Source organism: Malaclemys terrapin, chromosome 1, assembly GCF_027887155.1.
Source record: "Malaclemys terrapin pileata isolate rMalTer1 chromosome 1, rMalTer1.hap1, whole genome shotgun sequence".
NCBI lineage: Eukaryota > Metazoa > Chordata > Testudines > Emydidae > Malaclemys > Malaclemys terrapin.
Genome location: NC_071505.1, coordinates 11,586,289 through 11,592,288, shown reverse-complemented (window position 1 = coordinate 11,592,288; position 6,000 = coordinate 11,586,289).

The window sequence follows — 6,000 nt, the reverse complement described above, 5'->3', positions numbered from 1 at the left end:
AAAACAGTAAGGTGAGTTGATGTGACCCTGCATGGTTGAGGGCCTCCTATATAGTGGGGAATAGGAACTCTAGTGTAAACAAGAGTTGGGGGAAAAGTTTTGGTCAAAACTTTTTTTCAGAGAAAAATGCAGATTTGGCAACACAAACATTTTGTGACTTCATGTCACTTTTGCCCAATTGTTTAGGAAAAAAACACTCCGAAATAATCAAAATGTTTCATTTCAACTTTTGCAGAATAAAATGTTTTGCTTTTTCTGTTTGAAACGAAGTTTTGTTTCAAAATTTCCTTTAATTGTAGTTTTAAAAATACAAAAACTGTTTAGAAATGGTCAAAATCAAAATGAAACATGTTCAGCATGTTTTGTTCAGCCTAAAACAATTTTTTTCTTTTACTTTTAAAAATTGCCAATGAACAGAAAAATCTGTTTTTCAGACAGCTCTAGTGTAGACAAGACTCTTAGCTTCCTGCTTTTTGACCACCATGCATCCCACAGTTTGGGCTGGAGTTATGGATGATCTGAGAAAATCAGGCCAATGGTGATCCTAAGTGACCCGTCTCCGGTTGCACAGAGAGGCAGTCAGAGATGCCAGATCAGAACTCTAACCCCTAGCTGTTGTGTATTTGAAAACTGTTTTGGAATTGTAAGCTGTCACGTTAATTTGTAAGGGATTTCCTGATTCTGCTTGCAGGCTAGGGGGTTCTGTAGGGAAGCATAAGATCTGGGCCAAGCAACTACAGCAGTCATTCTGCAGCCAGATGGCCTAGAACAAGGCAGGGAGAGTTGTACTTCCCTGCTTTAGAGAACTGTCTAGTTTGTCTCTCTGTTTTGGGGTTCTTATGTGCTATTCTGAATTCTCAGACATAAAGTAGTGTTACATCGTAACCTACCAGCAAGGGCATTTTATGTTTTTATCTAATTTCTCTGTTTGTATGCCATGAACTTGTAAACTAAGGCCTGGTCTATACACAGCTTTGTATCGGTATAATTATTTCAGCTAGAGGTGTGATTTCTTACCAATATAATTATACCTACACAAGCTCTAGAACGGACACGCTTGTAGAGGTACAAAAGTGTAGCTTATTTCCCTTCCTGTATGAAAATAAACGATACCAGCATAATCACCGGGATAATTGCATTCACACCTGGGGCACTGTGCTGCTTGAACTATACCGGGGCAGTTAAAATGGTATAATTCTTATGTGTAGACAAGACCCTGGTCCTGTAAGCTTGTTCAGTCGGTTTCTTTGCAAACTTAGGGAGGCCCTCGGCATAGTTCGCCATTGAACAGTGTGCAGCACTGAGGCCTAAAGGATTTTCCTTTAAAAATGGACTTCCTGCCTTTCTGTGTTTTACTTTTCCGTCTGTATAAGGCATTCCCCCCAAACCACCACAGGTTAATTGTTATGTGGAAATACCAAACCCATGCGATATGTAACCACTAGATGGCATGAACTGCTCAAAGATAATTTCCAAAAAAGCCTGGAAATGCTCAGGCAAACAGAGCCTAGGGCACTACGAGAATCTCCATCATTGGAGATTTTTAAGAGCAGGTTAGACAAACACTCGTCAGGGATGATCTAATACATAGTCCTGCCATGAGTGCAGGGGACTGGACTAGATGACCTCTGGAGGTCCCTTCCAGTCTTATGATTCTCTGAATGCATTAAACAGAGCTAGATAAACTTTCCACGGGTGAGAAAAATCTCATAATATACCTGGTTGCTAATTAGATTGTACATGTCACTACTAAATACCAGCCCTGCTCATACTCCCTGGGTAAGATTGCAAGATGCACTCCATTCTAGGGGCTAAATTCTATCAGCAAATGCTCATGGACAGCTCCTGGTGAAGTTAATGTGAGTCACTGGTTGTCACAGGATGACTAACACCTTCAAGAGATAGTGGGTCCAGCCCCACCTGTGCCTTGCTTCAGCTCCCTAAGTGAGGAAAATTATTGCAGCCACAGGCAGGTAGGGTCATATAACTAAATCGGTCCCAGGCCTAGTGATAACAGAGAAGCCTTCAGAGAGCCAGGGAGGAGACAGTGAGTAGATCATTTGAAAGAGGCTTGCCTGCCTCGGGGGTGAGGAGAGGATTAAAAGGGGCCGGCTCGGAGAAGGTGATCGAGGTCCACAGCCAGTCTGAGTTACTGACACTGGCCAAGAAGGAGAGCAGTGAGACTCCTGACCTATGTGGGGAAGCCTATGAGGAGAATCTTAGACAATGCCTGCACTGCAGACCGTTTGCCGCGGTGTTTTGCTACACACCACAGTGAAAAACAGGCGGCTTCCCTTCTGCGGGGTGTAGCTACACATGGCAGTGAAAGGCTCTGGCCGGGGGGGAGGCTGTGGGGAAAGTCTCCAGCAGCAGGGAACTGCTAGAACCTTTCTCCACTGCCAGAGCCTTTCTCTGGTGCTGGAGCCTTTCCCTGCAGTGGAGAAAGGTTCTGGCAGCAGGACACTACACTGCTAAAAACAGCAGTGTAGACAGGAGAGGCACTAGTTGGGGGAATGGAGAGCCAGGTAGGGTACTTACCGACAGGGTTCAGGTGGAATTTGACTCACCTAAGCGGTGCCTCACTGTCTACATCGCTATTTATCCCGATGCTAGGAGGGCGTGTAGTGTATGTACTCTACACGCCACCAAAAGGAGTGCGCAGTGCACAGGCGCCGATTCTGTGGGTGCTCCAGCCCCAGAGCACTCATGGGAAAAAAACAGTGGGTCCTTAGCACCCACCATCAGCCCCACTGATCAGCACCTCTGCCTCCGTCCCAGGGCCTCTTGCCTTCCGCATATCAGCTGTTTAGCGGTGTGCAGGAGGGGTGGGGGAGGAGTGAGAGCAGGGTGTGCTCGGGGGAGGGGGTGGAATGGGGCCAGGGAGAGGTGGGGCGGGGATGGAGCGGGCAGGGCTGGCTCCAGGCACCAGCTTAGCAAGCAGGTGCTTGGGGCGGCCACTCCGGAGAGGGGTGGCACGTCCAGCAATTCGGTGGCAATTCGGCGGAGGGTCCCTCACTCCCGCTCGGAGCGAAGGACCTCCCGCCGAATTGCCACCGCAGATCGCGATCGCAGCTTTTTTTGTTGTTGCCTGCTTGGGGCAGCAAAAGCCCTGGAGCCGGCCCTGGGAGTGGGGATCGGAAGACTTGAGGTGGGGATGGGGCCTTGGGGGAAGGGTGGAGTGGGGGTGGGGTAGGGCTCCAGCACCCCCAGGGAAAGTGGAATGTCGGCGCGTATGGTGCAGTGTAGACGTACCTTTACAGAGGCCCTTGAAGGAGGGCTGGAGAACTCTTGGCTCAGGGAGGGGGAACCTACCTGAAGCAGCACACGAGGACAGTAGTGAGAACTTTGAATCAAGGGGAAACAAGACGTGGACTTGAGAGGCTAATCGTTAATAGATAAGCTGTCAGAGACTTAGTAAATGAGACCCCTTCCCAGGGGGAATCTCATTTTCAAGTATTCTGGCCTGGGAGTGACTTCCTCCAAGAGTCAGCCGGGGAAACAGAGGGCAGCACACCTGCAGGGCCACGCCATGGCACAAGGCAGGCACCCTACGAGATGGTTGCCTGTCACACTGGTGCATATATAAGGGCAGACTCTTGCTATAAACACATTATCTTGGCTTGGAGCTGCCTTGAAATGTTCAAGATATCTTTTTTGAAAGGGATGTCGATGGGTAATTAGGAATTATTTTGCTCACTACAAATGTAAGGCATGATATGAAATGTTCCCATTTCCCATTGTAACCTGTATTTATCTCATGAGGATTTGAAAGGCTACAGGAAAGAATGGAATGCATCCATAGGCCAGCACAAACCTGTTACATTAGCTTTCTACAGCAAAATAGCTTCTTCTGCCACAAAATGGGGACGAACTTCAAAGCCTCCCGATGTGCAAATAAATACATTGCCGTGGCTTCCAAATTCTCATCTTCTGCACAGGCGCCCTTAAGTGAACTGCAGTGGGATATGCAGCCGCTAGGCGAATAACATGGGATGTGTTTTTAGCCTGCGATGGCTTGATGTGTAGCACTGTGGCCCAGTTTGGGTTGAAGGAAGGCATGTACTACAACCCAAATAAAACAAAGACCTGAAAGTTTACAGTGGGTAAAGAGTCCCACAATTCTGGGTTGTAAAGCACAAAGAGAAAGCAATTCAGGGCATCCATCAGAAATTATTAATAATTCTAATAGCAATAACTAGAGCGGGTCAGAAAATTCAGAGGAAACATTTTTTCATTGGAGTTTCCTGATTTGTTGAAATTGGAGTGTTTTGTGGGGATGGTGCATATATCCAAAAGACCTGGCCTCCCACGCAGGTTTCAAAACCTGACTGGTTTCCTGTCAGCTCACCCACCCGGTTCCTTAGCAGCCCAACTGCCACACTGTCTCAGCGAACCCCAGGGCCTCCAGGATCCATGACAACCAGCCAGGGAAGGTGTGATGGTGCCAGGGGTCCCCTTTCATTCTGAATTGGAATGGAGGCCAATTTTGAAATATCGAAATCCTCCAGAAAATGGAATTACCTTTTTCCTCCCAGCGACAATAATGGTAACAAACAACTACTTAAATTTTCTATAATCATTTTTAGGAACATAGACACTGCCAGACTGGATCAGGCGTAAAGTCCATATAGTCCAATATCTTGTTTTCAGCAGTGGCCATATCCAATGCATCATAGGGGATTGGCTTAATCCCAGAGGCATGAGGTTTAATATCCCTTCCAATTTTTTAAATCCTATTTAATCATGATAACTCTGGATGTTCTATAGATATTCAAATATCCAATCCCTCTATGAACCTTGCTACGTTCTAGGCCTCAGTCATTTCATGTGCCAATGAGTTCCACACTCTAATTATGTGTTGTGTGAAGAAAAATACTTCCTGTTCTCCCTTTTGAATTTGAATTCTGGAAATTCCTTTCCATAAAAAAATGTGTGGTTTTGAATTTTGTCCCCATTTGGGATGAAATGTTTTTTTTAAAACTGAGACATTTTTCACAGGAGAGGGATTTCCATTTTCCAGCTAGCGCTAATCAGATTTCCCCCATGAATTCTGACCACTGTCTGTACAAATAAGTACGTAATATGGACCCCACCACTGTAGCATCTGGGATCCTCACAGTCATGAACAAATTTAAATCGATAACCCACCTCTGTGTTATACATTATCAATGTCCCCAGTTGACAAATGGAGAATTGCGGCACCTATTGATTAAATGACTCATCCAAACGGTGTGTCTACCCTGCAACCATGGGGTGTGATTGCTCCTCAGACATACCTGAGTTCACTTTGATCTAGTTAGCCTGCATAACAGAGCAGTGAAAGCACAGCGGCACGGGCTATACCAGCCCACCTGGAGCCCTGGAAAATGACTCATGCAGTTAGCTCATGCTGACTCCAGTGCAGCTGTTGCTTCACCATTCCAGCACCCGAGCTAGCTAGATTAAAGCCAATAGGAGTATGTCTACATGAGCTGCACTCACATACTGTGCCGGCAAACCCTTAATTCAGTGGTTCTCAAACTTTATTTTCCACGGACCACTTGAACATCGCTGAGGGTCTCGATGGACCACTTAATGACCTTTCCAAATGTTGTTTGTACCGTTAGCTAACTATTGTAAAGCGCTTTGGATAAAGGTGCTATATCCAAAAAATTAATAATAATTAACTTGTTTTATTCTACAAATAAAAGCACACAATTCTTATTTTAATATCAGGAGTCTTACCTTTCGAATGCGATGGATGTGCCCTCTCTCCCCCGCCACAGCAGCCACAGAGCTGAGGCTGGGAAGGAGGAGGAGGGAGGTCTCTCCCTGGCAGCCGCAGCCCTGGAGCTGGGGAAAGTCGCCTCTTTCTCCCTGCACCTCCCAAATTCCCCCCACCGCCTCTTCTCACCTCACTCCCCCCCCATTCCCCCCAAGGCCACCACCTCACCTTACATGTGCATCTTCTCCAGGGTCCAGGCAACTAATTAGTGGAGCTACGCCTGCACAGATCCACTT